The sequence below is a fragment of the Hemiscyllium ocellatum genome (genome assembly GCF_020745735.1).
Source record: "Hemiscyllium ocellatum isolate sHemOce1 chromosome 41 unlocalized genomic scaffold, sHemOce1.pat.X.cur. SUPER_41_unloc_3, whole genome shotgun sequence".
NCBI lineage: Eukaryota > Metazoa > Chordata > Chondrichthyes > Orectolobiformes > Hemiscylliidae > Hemiscyllium > Hemiscyllium ocellatum.
In genome coordinates this window covers 444,894-459,625 of record NW_026867560.1, presented here as the reverse complement: position 1 = coordinate 459,625, position 14,732 = coordinate 444,894, and the positions used below count along the sequence as shown (strand labels likewise).

At 43.3% G+C, this 14,732-nt stretch overlaps 1 pseudogene; it reads right to left on the bottom strand.

The window, feature by feature from the left end:
- Positions 1 to 6,025: 6,025 nt before the first annotated feature.
- On the bottom strand, positions 6,026 to 6,257 carry LOC132808873 (protein kish-A-like; annotated as a pseudogene).
- Positions 6,258 to 14,732: the final 8,475 nt, after the last annotated feature.

Below are 14,732 nucleotides of genomic sequence, written 5' to 3'. Positions count from 1 at the left end.
CATGGGAAATCTTGTTGAATGCCGTGCTGACTTCCATATGGATTACATCTACCGTTCTGCCCTCATCAATCCCCTTTGTTACTTCTTCGAAAAACTCAATCAGGTTTGGGAGACATAATTTCCAACGCACAAAGCCATGTCGGCTATCCCTAATCAGTCCTTGTCTTTCCAAATGTCTCAGTATTCCCTCCAAAACCTGGCCACCACCGACGTCAGGGTCACTGGTAAACTGTTCCCCTGCTTGTCCTTGTCACATTTTTTAAACAGTGGCACCACGTTATCCAACATCCAGTCTTCCAGCACCTCACCTGTAACTATTGCTGACAAAGATATTTCTGTAAGAGACCCAGCAATCACTTCCTTAGCTTCCCACAAAGTTCTAAGGTACACCTGATCAGGTTCTGGGGATATATCTACATTTATGAGTTTCAAGACTTCCAAAACTGTCTCCTCGGTAAGAAAGACATTTTTCAAAATGCCACCATCCATTTCCCTACATTCTATCTATTCCATGTCCTTTTCCAAAGTAAATAGTGATGGAATATATTCGCTTCGTATCTCACCAGTCTCCTGCGGTTTCACACAAAGGCCGCCTTGTTGATTTTGAGGAGCTATGTTCTCTGCCTAGTCACCCTTTTGTCGTTAATGCGTTCGTAAAAACCCTTTGGATTTCCCTTAACTGTATTTGCCAAACTATCTTACATCCCCTTTTCGCTCTCCTGATTTCCCTCTTAAGTATACACCTACTGCCTTTATGCTCTTCTAAGGATTCACTCGATCTATCCTGTCTATACTTGACATTTGCTTCCTTCCTTTTCTTGACCAAACCCTCAAATTCTTTTAGTTATCCAGCATTCCCTAAACCTACCAGCCTTTCCTTTAAAGCTAACAAGAATATACTTTCTCTGGATTCTCGTTACCTCATTTCTGAAATATTCCCATTTTCCAGCCATCTCTTTACCTGTGATCACCTGCCTCCAATCAGATTTGGAAAGTTCTTGCCTAATACCGTCAAAATTGCCCTTCAACTTTTGGATCTGGTCTATCGTTTTTCATCCACTATTTAAAAACTAATAGAATTATGTACCTTGACCATGAAGTGCTCCCCCCACTGACACCTCAGTCACCTGCCCTGCCTTATTTCCCAAGAGGAGATCACGTTTTGCATCTTCTCTAGTAAGTACATCCACACAGTGAATCAGAAAGTTTTCTTGCATATACTTAACAAATTCGTCTCCATCTAAACCCTGAACACTATGGCAGCCCCAGCCTCCGTTTGGAAAGTAAAAATCCCCTCCCATAACCATCCTATTATTCTTACGGATAACTGTGATACCCTTACAAATTCGTTTCTCAATTTCCCTCTGACTATTAAAGGTTCGATAATACAATGCCAATAAGGTGATCATTCCTTTCTTATTTCTCAGTTCCACCCAAATAACTTTTCAGATGTATTTCCGGGAATAGCCTCCCTCAGTACAGCTGTTGTGCTATGCTTTATCATAAATGCCACACACATCCCTCACCCCACCCCCACCTTGCCTCCCTTTCTATCAATCTTGTCGCCTTTGTATCCTGGAACATTAAGCTGCCAGTCTTGTCGATCCCTGAGCCATTGTCATCAGCGAGAACATAATTAGCTGTAATGATTCGGTATCGTTATGATTCACAAAGCTGACCGCATAAATCCTCTTCCAAACTTTCTCCACAGCCATTCTGTTCTCTTGTGGCTGCATACGTCTGGATCGTTTCTGACTAACCTAACCACAGCCGGACAATCTTCTGCAGTCACTTTATTGTCTGCGCCAACACTGTTGCCTCTGGATAAGCCTGAGAATTCATACTTGCCTATACAAGCAGGCTACATGTATAATATCCTCAGACTCTTGGCCATTAAATTTCAGAAGTTTCCTGACACCCTCCGGCTCTGCGTCACCACCAATACTCTCAAACTGTTTTTACACTATCAGCTTGCCTGTCTGACATTGAGTAATGATACGGATTTCTTTTGTTCCAGATTATTTCAAGGAACAACTTTTTTTTGTTTAAAGAGTTTATCCTAATCATCGACACGGCTGACATAGCAGCGAGTACACGTCAGGAGAGGCCACTAAACCTTTTCTGATTAGTCAAGGTATTCAATCATTGTTCCAAGCTGTCGATCCAAGGTAATGCACATGAAGAATGGATTATTTCTCCACTGCATGCTGTTCTATAACCATTCTGCGGAATTGGTGCTCAACAAAAGTGCTGAACCTGACAAAATATCATTGAGGATTGTCTCGCTCCAGACCTGAAATTAGGTGATCAGATCAACTCATTGGACATCAGATAAGTCAGGCTGCAGAATAATCATTCTCCTATTGAAGATGTGGAAAGCAATTCACACATTCGTATACCTGCTGACAGTCCACCATGTTGAGTTGTAGCAAAAGTGATCATCATACCTAGAACTGAAACATCGTCTCTTGGATCCATGACTTGGGTTATGTAAATGATTTATGTTCGAGATAGAAGGCATGTCACCTTGACTGCGTATTATTCAAGGAGAAAGTATTAATTGTTTATGAGTTGTAGGAGAGGTAGCATTCAGTTCATGAATAATATCTTCAAATCAGACCACACTCTGTTAATTGTATGGGTCATGGCAATGTACCATGGATGCAAAGTGTAAAAATACATGAAAATCAGTCTGGTCTAAAATAAACTTTACTTTGGCTGTGAGGTAACTGAATAACACATGATTGTTTGTCAGAAACATGTTTAAATACTGAGCATTGAAACACCCAGACCTGAAAACTGCTGAAATGGGAATTCAGCCCGTAACCACAGAACAAGATTAATATCAAAGACTTTGCCCGGTTCATGGGATGATTAATCATTGAATCAGCTTCGTGAGACTAGCATGATTGAACCTTTATATCAGACAGAATTCGAGGACAGGTGCTGGGGTAAGTAAAATAGACTTCTCTGTGCCAGGCGGCAGCCAGGAGTTCCCAGTGGGTTAGAAGCACAGTAACCCGCTTATTGGCTATATCTACATTTGTATAGAAGATAGATTCAGAAATTATTTTGCATAGAAATAAAGCGGGTTCAGTAAATGCATTTTCCTTACAGAAATATGCTCGTGTCTTCTTGTATTCAATTTGACCAGACCATAAATAATCTGGGAAGCGCTTTCAGGCTGACAAGACAAAGGCAGACTCGGTATGAAAAACACATAACATGATAGATTTTTGGAGATGCTCGTTGCCTGGCATTTGCGTGGCACGAATGTGACTGGCTAGTTATCAGGCTCAGCCTAGGTATTAATCAGATCTTGTTACATATAAAAATAGCCTGCTTCAGTATCTCGGGAGTTGAGAATAGTGCTGAACATTGTGCAATCATCGCTGCACATTCCCACTTTTTTGTTTTCTCGCTAATCTACACCAATGTCAGTATGTTACATGTTACACTCGAGTCTCGTTTTTTCTCACCTGTGACGATTGAAACGATGCATCATCAAACATATTTTTTTAAAAACTAAGTACAATGTAACTAATGATCCCCTTTATCAACAACACATGTTACTAATCAGTAATTGGAATACACATGATTTCCCTTTTGAAAATCATGTCGACTACGACTGATTACTTTGAACTGGAGTACCCGAAGATAACATCTTAAATATGTTTCCTCTGAAGAAAGGAGTTTTAACTAGCATTTGCTTTCCTTTTGGCTTTCCTTGTGCTCTCTGTTCCATTTGCAATATGGCCATCTGAAGCAAAATCCCATGAATGTGTGTGGATTTAAAAACTTAAACTAATAAATTAAATACTCGCAACTTCGAGAGGGCCAGATAGAGAAACCCATCAGAAGTCGGGCTGTTGTCAGACTGAAGCTTCAATAATACTGTCATTACCTTCGCTGCTACCCTAGTTGTGTTTGCCCCTCTACTATCGAGTACAGGCCATTGTTGAATTCATGAAGTTAGTGAGTTCAGGAATTCATCTGCTTCAGTAAATCAATGTATTTTGTTTGTTGAATCAATGCACAGCTAATGCATCTACAAAGTTCATATCCGAACATTATCGCCTGCTCAAAATGTTAATGACAGTGGAAGCCTTCTGAACTTGCTGAACACATATTCAAAATTAAGTGGATTCAATCTTTCAGAGATTAACTCAAGTCAAATTAAAGATAAAATGTAAACTAGAGAGTTTTCCTTCACAATGGCTTTCAGGATTCTTATGAATATTTATGAATATGGTGCAAACCAGGAATAATGACGACATTACACAGTGAGAACGCCATACATAAGATGACAATCAGCACACTCTTAGAACAGTACAGGTTCTTCAGCCCCTGATGTTATGCCGACCGTTCATCCTACTCTGACATCAGACTAACGAACACACCCTTCATTGTACGACCTTCCATGTGCCAATCGCTTAAATGTACATAATGTACCTGTCCTTACTACTAGTGCTAGCGATGAAAGCAACACAGACACTTCTTTCTGTGAAAAGAACCTACTTCTGATTTCTCTAGTTAATCCTTTCCCAATTACAATCAAATTATGTCCCTCATGAAAGACATTTTCGCCCTGGGCAAAAGAAAAGTCTCTGGCTATCCAGTCTATCCATGAATCTTAACATTTTGTGCACTTCTATCATGTCACCACTCATACCTCTGTCTCCAATGATAAAAACCCGCGCTCCTTTAAATTTTCTTGTCAAAATGCCCTCCCGTGCAGATAGCATCCTAGTAAATCTCCTCTGCACCCTCTCTAAAGCTTTTACGTTTTTTCCATTATGAGGCGACCAGAACTGAAAGCAATATTCCAAGTGTGGTCTAACGACGGTTCTGTAGAGCTGCAGTATTAGCTCACGGTTGTTAAACTCAATCACCCTGCTAAGAATGCCAACACATCAAAAGCCTTCTGAACAGCTCGATCAGTTTGGGTGACAACTTCAAGGGATGTATGGGCATGAAACCCAAGACCCCTCTGTTCCTCCACAATGCCAATATCCTGGCTTTAACCCTGCAATCTGCTTTCAAATTCTACGGTCTGTACAGAAATGTCCATACTTTTCCAGTTTGAATTCCATCTGCCACTTCACAACCCAAATCTGCATCGTCACATCATAGTATCCCTGCGGTGTGAAAACGGGTCCGATGGATCAGCAAAACCACATCCGATCTCCAAAGAATAATCCACAAAGACCCATTCTCTTTCATTTAACCCCTAATCGCACTCACTTACGCATTCCTGAAACTATGGACAATATAGACTGGCACTTCAGAGAACCTGGCCATCCCTGGACACCACTGTGTGGAGTTTGCACATTTTCCCGTGTCTGCATAGGTTTCCTCCAGATGATCCGGTTTACTCTCACAATCCAAAAAGTATGAAAGTTAGATCGTGATTTTTGTTATTTGTTCTCTTCCTTTTCCATCTGTAAAATAGTGAGTTTCCATCATGAAAAGTTGTCTCATGTAAAGATTTATGCAAAATATTTTATCAACACCATTGTCACTTCTAGGTTTCCTGTTGTTACTTTGCCAGCCTCATTCTCCAAGCTGCCATCTTCACTTAAGATTCTCTACATTTATTTTAGATGTTTGAAGAACCTCTTGCTCTCCACCTTTTACCCCATAGATCATTTTGATGTTTTTGCGTCATTCTATTCACTGCACATAGCATTGCGAAACAGTTAGTTGCCGTTAACACATCTCAGGCCACGAGAGTTTTCTGTATCCTGTCAGATCTGCCGAGGCATTAACTCACACAAATAACTATGTCCTAACCTATGCTTCTATGTTCGTATCTGGTAGATAATGTAGTGCATTATCCAAACTGCTTATACTTTGTAACAAGCAAAGGCCCTTAGCCTGAAGTCATTTGTCGACCTATAACATTACAAATGACAATCGCAAATTGATAGCACTTGTCGTCATAAGTTGTGTCATATTCATTATGATGACAGTGCTACTCATCTGCGTTTGTGCGGATCTAATTTTTATGGTAGTCTCAGTACGTTCATGAGAACAGATTGGTATTCAAAAGTGTGCGAGCAACCCCTATCACTCTACAACAAATGGTGACATAGGGGATTTTTCCTTCCTCTATCCTGGCACAGTTCCCAAACATTCCCAGGTAGCCCAGTTTTATTTTTGTCTAGAACACGAGGAGCGTGGGCCTTGATATAAGAGGTAACAAACAAAAGTAGTATCACCGTAAATAGTCACTGGAAATTGAAAACTGCTAACATCATGCACACTTCATAGCCACATTATACTTGTGGCAGGTCTGGGAGTAGGAACTAATCCAGTATGGTGTCAATTAACCATTTAAAATTTGTGCCACCGAAAAGGAGACACAGGCAGAGACTTAGTGTTGTCCGTTTTGCTGCTCACCTCCTCTAATGTGGCTTAGTAAAGGTCAGTTCAAGGACTGTACGTTCCTCTACCATCGTTAATGTTCTTGCTTTTAATTCATGTCTGAGCACTTGAAACAACTGAGCAGTTTCACACTCAGGGCCCGAGAGTAGAGCAAGACAAACGGATGGAAAATCCTTCAGGTTTAGGCTGGGATCCAAACATCTGGCAGGTGAGAACGCTGGGAGGGGTGAAGGACATCACATTGTGAAACGACACCCTGGCTGTTTTCATTGAACTCTCATTCCTTTCATGGGATGTGGTCGGCACTGGGATGTGGTCGGCACTGGGATGTGGTCGGCACTGGGCAGGCTGCCATGTGCCGCCCGTCGCTAACTGCCCCCCTTGAAAATAGTGTAATGGACAATTCCTTCTTGACCCCTGTGCAACCTGTGTGCTGCACATAGACCTGCACTCACGTGTCAGGGATGGAAGTTCAGCACTGTGAGTGAGCGATAGTGTATTGCCGATACATTTCCCTTGCCCTTCATTTCTATTCATTCACGGTCAGTGGGAAGGGCTTTTCTGGCCAACATTTATTCCTCATCCCCTTCGCCACATTGAGAAGGTGGTGGTGAGCTGTCTTCGTGAACTATATTAGAATGCATACTGCAGGTTGACCCACAATGCTATTAGGGAGGGACGTCAAGAAACTTGACGAGTGCTACTGACGGAATAGCAATATATTTCCAATCAGGAAGGAGAGTAGATTGCAGGGGAACTTGCATAGAATGGTGTTCCCACGTATCTACTGGACAGAAGTTGTCATAAGATTCGAAGGTGATGTGGTAGAAGTTCCGGTGAATTTCTGCGGTGTATTTTGTAGATGGTGTACATTGCTGCTACTAAGCATCGATGGTACACGGAGTGGATTCTTTGCCAATCAAGCGAGCTGCTTTGCCCAGGATCGATTCGAGATCCTAGATTGTCACGGGAACTGCGCAGATCCAGGTGAATGGACAGTATTCCATCCCGTTCTTCATTTGTGCCTTGATGAGGATGGACAGCCTTGTGGGATTCTTCAGGGGATCATTCCGTTTTTGCAGGATTGCTCTCATCTGATTAGCTCTTTAGAAACTGAATTGATTTGGTCCGTTCAGTTCACTTTGTGGTTCAAACGTAATTCCCACAATGTTGATGATGGGTTGATGCAGTGGGACCGGGATAAAGTGATGATGATGCCATTGAACAGCAAGCGGCCATTATTAGTGCATGTGAGCACGGCCAACTCGAGAGACAATCAGAGGGCAATAAATGGTGAAGGTGTCAAAGTGGGATTAGAAAATTAATTCATGGCATCGAGATGGAAGCTTCGGTGAAGGGAATGAGGGCAGAGAAGTTGGGGGTGATGGAAGAGATGACCAGTGGCAACAGTGATCTTTCCCTTTGTTAATTTCAGGAATGATTCTGGAATGCCATAGCCGGGGTGGAGCTGCTCCTGACCCCCTGTGCCATCCTGGATAATCGGGGATCGCACACTGCTGCACCCAATCTCCTGCATGCTGCCCGAGGCTGCGTGTTCTGTGATACAGAGATGTTAGCTAATGCGACTTTTTCCAGCCTCAGACGGCAGGAAAATACAAAACAGGCATTCCTACGATGGCGTCGGCCTCGTGAATTTTGATTTGTGCCAACGTCCCGCCCCCTCAACCCCCTCCCCCCACCCCACCCCAAGTTCCTGAATAAAAAAAAACTTGCTCTGGTCACTTACCTATGGCTAAATTCATGGTTCTGCCATGGTGATAAAAATGGAGTGTGCGCCATCTGACCTTGTGGGCAGGACATGTACAGCGAAGGTGAGGGTGCGGTGGACGGGCGTTTGTGGACTTCAGGGAGAACACACTGTCTCTCGCTGTCTGTCGCTCAAGTGTCAAAAATTAATACATGGTCAAAACTTTGAAAACATGGACTCCACACTCAATTCATTAACGCCAAACCGAATGCACAGTCTCAACACTGAACACATTGACTCCACACTGAATACACAGACTGCACACCCTCCTGGTACCATCCCTTCCCGATGATTGAGCTTTTCAAATGATGATCTGTGTTGCTACTTTTGCTATCAAGTTGGTTTACCTCACATGCAGACCTCCACACTGTCCTGCATCTGGGGTGCATTTGATCACTTATTGTATATATGTGGACCTCTTTATTTCTCTGTGTTTGTATTTCTATATGTCGATATGCAAGTCTCTGTTTGACTGAATGCGTGACTGTTTTAGTGTGTGTCTCTCTCGGTTTCTATGTGTGCCTGCATGAATGTAGAAGTCTGTGTCTCTGTGTGACTGCATGTGTGTCATTGTACGTGTGTGGGTGTTTGCATTCACGTTTCTGATTGTGTGTTCATCTCTGTGTGTGTCTGCGTGTCGATCTGTGTGTGTGTTTTTTTATAAGTATTTGTGTGTGATTCAATATGTGTGCATTTGTCCATTTCATTGTATTCATGTGTGTATCTATGAATGTGCGTAAATCTGTACATTCATCACTGGGCGCTGGGGTTTGTTGTTTTCGGAAATAACAATGAATGTCCGGGTCAAAATGTCTCTCTGTCTATTCAACCGTTCCTCTTGTGCTGAAAGTGATACATTGGCAACCTCTGCTTGCTTCCTCTCGTCGCTGCTCAAGTACCAGATCCATTTCTTGAGGAGGCATTAAAACCTGTCAATTTCTCAGGTTTCACATTTGTGTTGTTCTTCAATGAAATGACTTTAGACATAGTAAGCAGTTCTATCTTTTCCTTTGTGATGCTGTCACTGAGAATTAATAAATGGAGATGATCGTGTCCAGTGCTGACCTGTTCGCGTAACTCAGTACATTTCAGGAATTTTCGACTTTCCTTTTTTATAACCCGTCAGCGACCATCACAAAATATTGCAACTTACTGAAAGTACAATAAAATTCAAATCACCAACTGACGTGCATGGATACAGATGCCATTTACTGTGGACACACTGTGTCTGAAATGCTGCCAAAAGACAAATCATTTTAATAATAGAGCGAGCAGAAAAACATATCAATCAGATTCAAAGGGATCCAGATGGGGATGTGTGAAATGAATGAGCTGCCCAAGAAAGTGATCATGGCTGATGCAATTACAACATTTAAATCGCATCTGGTTGGGTATATGAATAGGAAAGGTGAAGAGGGATAAGGGCTGACAAATGGGCCTACATTACTTTAGGATGTCTGATCGGCATGCATGAGTTGAAAAAAGGGTATGTTTCCATGCTGTACATCTCGATGACGTTACATGGGTATGTTCCACTCTGAGGGATCTCAGAATGATCATAATCATCCTTAAAGTATATGTTTGTGTGTGGGGGGGGAGTTTTAGAAATGTGTGTGTGCGTGTGTGTGTGTCTGTGTGTGTGTGTGTGTGTGTGTGTGTGTGTGTACACGTGTGTATATAGCATGTGTGTGCACGTGCAAGAGAGAGAGCGCGAGAATTAGCCTGCTCCCACTCTCTCTGGCTGAATCCCTCCACCAGGAGGCATCACTATAAACAATATAGGGACAAGCAGACCAGTCAATCCTGTCTGGCTCCTCCATCCCCCCCCCCCCCCCCCCCCCCGCCTCCCAATATCCGTTCCCCGCAACCTACGCACTTACACGTGTACAGACACCGTATTATCGTGTAATACAAATCTGGATGAATTTAAACTTGACATAATTTAGTGTAATTCAGCAAAAGTCTCAATCTGTGGTTTAATATGCTTGAAAAATCGCCGACAGGATTTGAAGCAATGTCAGCTTTCTTCACTCAGAGATGGTTCCCTGATATTCTTTCAGTGTCACTTCGAAGAACTGACTCGTTTCCATAGCTCCTCAGTCTGAAAGGACTGGGCCACTTGTTCTTTTCCAGATAAAATTGGATAACTGAACTAAAAGCCAATATCATCTTATTTCACAACTTCAAAGTATGCTCCTAGATTTCCTAGCCATTAGTGACCCCATCTGAAACGTGTGCCTCTGGTGTTTAATTCCTTCGGCAGCAGGTAAATTGATTTTATACAGAGAATGAAACACGAATTGGAAGTAAATTTTCAAATCAGGAATCTATTAGTTTTTATGAGAATGGTCATGTTCGTAAAAATTGCATTTCAGTGGCAGACACCGTGTTTTTTTTTCTATTTGATTCATAGACACCTGGATAAAACATTCCCCTGAGATGAGCAGTCTATCATAACAACAGCCAGAGCACAGATCCATTCAGATCACACTGAACCTTGGATGAGTTGGAATATCTGCGGTAATAATGAATTGGTTGTCTGAGTCAAGGATCATTTGCTTAGAAAATAGGCTTTTATACACTCACCAGCCATCTGCGAGTTAGAACATAGAACATAGAAAAGTACAGCACAGAACAGGCCCTTTGGCCCACATGTTGTCCCGAACTCAATCTTAATGTAAAATATAATAACTTAACCTGTGTACCCTCAACTCACTGCTATCCATGTGCATGTCCAGCAGTCGCTTAAATGTCGCCAATGACTCTGCTTCCACCATCACAGCTGAAAACGCATTCCATGCATTCACAACTCACTGCGTTCAGAACCTGCCTCTGACGACTCCTTTATACCTCCCTCCTAATATCTTCACACTATGACTTCTCGTACCAGTCAATCCTACCCTGGGGAAAAGTCTCTGGTTATTGGCTCTATCTAATCCGCTCATTACTTTGTACACCTCGGTCAGATCTCCTCTCTTCCTCCTTCTCTCCAGAGAGAAACGTCCGAGCTTATTCAACATTTCTTCATCAGGCAAGTCCTCCAGTCCAGGCAGCACCTTGGTAAACCTTCTTTGCACCCTCTCCAAAGCCTCTGTATCTTTCCTATAGTAGGGCGACCAGAACTGGACACAATATTCCAAGTGTGGTCTCACCAGGGACTTGTAGAGCTGCAGCAAAACCTTGCGGCTCTTAAACTTGATCCCTCTGTCAATGAAAACCAACACATCATGCACTTTCTTAACAAATCTATCCACTTGTTTGGCAACTTTGTGGGATCTATATCCTGGCACACCCAGATCCCTCTGTTCCTCCACACTGCCAAGAATACTGTCTTCAATCCTATATTCATCATTTGAGTTCGACCTTCCAAAATGCATCACTTCGCATTTATCACTCCATTTGCCATTTCTCAGCCCAGCTCTGCATCCTGTCTATGTCGCCCTTCAGTCTGCATTTGCCCTCTATATTATCGAAGACACCTCCAACTTTTGTGTCATCAGTAAATGTACTCACCCACACCTCAACCATCTCATCCAAGTCATTTATAAAAACTACAAAGAGCAGAGGCCCAAGAACAGAGCTCTGCGGGACCCCACACTACATTGACCTCCAGGCAGAATACTTCCTATCTACAACCACCCTCTGCCTTCTGTCAGCCAACCAATTCTGAATCCAGATAGCCAAATCTCCCTGTTCCCCATACTTTCTGACATTATAAATGAGCCGACCATGAGGAACCTTATCAAATGCCATGCTGAAGATCATATGCACCGCATCCACTGCTCAAACGTCATCGACTTGTCTTGTCACCTTATCAAATAACTCAATAAAGTTTGTGAGACATGACCTGCCGAACACAAAGCCATGCTGACCACTTTAGTTAGACTATGCTTTGCAAAATGATCATGAATCCTATCCCTCAAAATTATTTCCAAAACTTTGCTAACCACAGACGTAAGGCTGACTGGTCTAAAATTTCCAGGGATTTCCCTATTACCATTCTTGAAAAGAGAAACAACATTTGCCTCCTTCCAATCCTCCAGTACAACCGCCGTGGATAGTGAGGAAGCCAATATCCTCGACAGTGGTTCAGCAACTTCATTTTTTCACTTCCCGGAGCAGCCTAGGATAAATCTGGCCTGGCCATGGGGACTTATCAATCTTAATATTTTCCAAAACTTCTAGCACATCAACTTCATCAAATTTGGTCTGGTCAAGCCTGTTTCCCAGCTCCTCAAAGTTCTCATTCACAACAAGGTCCCTTTCCTTAATGAAAACCGAAGCAAAAAACTCATTTATGGCTTCCCCTACTGTTCAGACTCCATGCACAAGTTCCCTCAGCTCTTCCTGATCGGCCCTATCTTCTCCCTGATCATTCTCTTATTCCTCAATTATGAGTAAAATGCCGTTGGGTTCTCCCTAATCCTTTTTGCCAAGCCTTTTCGTGCTCCTTCCTGCCTTTCCTCAGTCCATTTCTGAGCTCCTTTCCAGCAAGCCTGTAATCCTCTAAAGCTGTGCTAGTTCTTTGCTTACTCCACCTTGCGTAAACTGCCTTCTTCCTTTTGACGAGGCATTCCTCTATTCTCGTCATCCAAGAGTCCTTAAACTTACCCCTTCTTACCTGTCTCAGAGGAACAAATTCGTGCATCACTTGCAACAACTGCTCCTCCAATAGTCTCCATATGTCTGCTGTGCCCTTTCTGTGGAACAATTGCTACCATATGTACTTCCTAACTCCTGTCTGATAGCGTCTGAAACCCTTCTGAACACACCTGACAAAAACGGCTCCATCCAAACCATCTCCACTTAGGAGGTTCCAGTCAATATTGGGAAAGTTGAAATCACCCATAACAACAACTCTGCTACTTCTGCATTTTTCCAGAATCTGCCCACCTATGAGTTCTTCAATCTCTTTACTGCTATTATGGCTTCTATAGAAACCTCCAATGCGGTGGTGGTTCTCTTGCTGTTCCTAACTTCTACCCATACTGACTCAGTAGACAAACCTTTCTCAACAACAGTCGTTTCTGTAACTGTGATGCACTCTCTGATTAGTAATGTTACACCCCTCCCCTTTTTCCACCCTCCCTGTTCTTTCTTAAATATTCTAAACTCTGGAACAGCAAGTAACCATTCCTGCCCCTGTGAAACCCACATCTCCATTATGGTGACAACATCGTAGTGCCAAGTACTGATCCATAGTCTAAGTTCGTCACCCTTATTTCGGACAGTCCTTGTGTTAAAGCAGACACACTTTAACCGATCTCTTTGTTTCATTGCATGCAAAACGTTCCTGATAGATTCAATGCATCCTGTCATAGCCCCATCTGTAACTGACCCCCTCTCAGACCTGTGGCTCTGATTCCCACCCCCCTACCAAACTAGTTTAAACCCTCGCCAATCGCATGACCAAATCTCCCATCCAGGACATTTGTGTCCCTCCAGTTCCGGTGCAACCCATCCTTCATGTACAGGACCCACCTTCCCCAGAAGGTATCCCAAGGTCTAGCGTATCTGAAGCCCTCCCTCCTGCACCAGCCTCGCAGCCACGTGTTAAGCTGCATTTATTGACTCTTCCTCACCTCACTATCTCGTGGCACAGGTAGCAAATCCGAGATCACTACTCTACTTGTCCTGCTCTTCAGCTTCCAACCTAACTCTCTGCACTCACTTTTCAGATCCTCCATCCCTTTCCTGGCTATGTCATTGGTGCAAAAATGTACCATGACTTCTGGCTGCTCACCCTTCCCCTTCAGAATCCTGTAAACCCGATTGGCGATATCCTGGACTTGGTATCAGGGAGGCAACATAACGTCCGGGAATCCCGTTCCTGACTACAAAATCTCCAGTCAATCCATCTAACTATTGAGTCCCCTACCACTAGCACTATTATATTTTCCGTTCTTCCCTACTGAGCCACAGTGCCAGTCTCAGTGCCAGAGACCTGACAACTATGGCTTTCCCATGGTAGGCCATCCCCGCTAGCAGTATCCAAAATGTATACTTATTGCTGAGGGGAAAGGCTACAGGGGATCCCTTTCGTCCCCCTCACTGTACCCCAGCTGTCTGTATCCTGTGACTGGGGAGTGACTACCTCCCTGTACATCCTCTCAATTTCGCCCTCAGCCTCCTGGATGATCTGTAGTTCATCCAGCTCCAGCTCCAGTTCCCTAATTCGGTTTTTGAGGAGCTGGAGTTCGGTGCACTTCCAACAGATGTAGTCGGCAGAGACATGTGAAGTCTCTCTCACCTACCACATTCTGGAGGAGGAACATGCATCTGGCCTCACCTCAACATCCCGCTACGCTGAAAGCCCACACAGGACTAAACAGAAGAAGAGAAGACAAAAAAAGAGAAACTTGCAAACTTACCGAGTTTACAGACTCGTAGTCAGGTTGGAGGAGGTGGGTGAGAGGGAGGCCCTGCAGTGAAGCGTCTCGGGTTGAGATCTCACTAACTTAAAATCTTCCCAGAAGTCGTTCGCTCCTCCCTCGCAGCTCTCAGCCAATGGAAGCCCGGAAGCCTGAAGTAAGTGCTGTAAAGAGTTGTTGATGAGAAATCAGACAAATTTTATTCG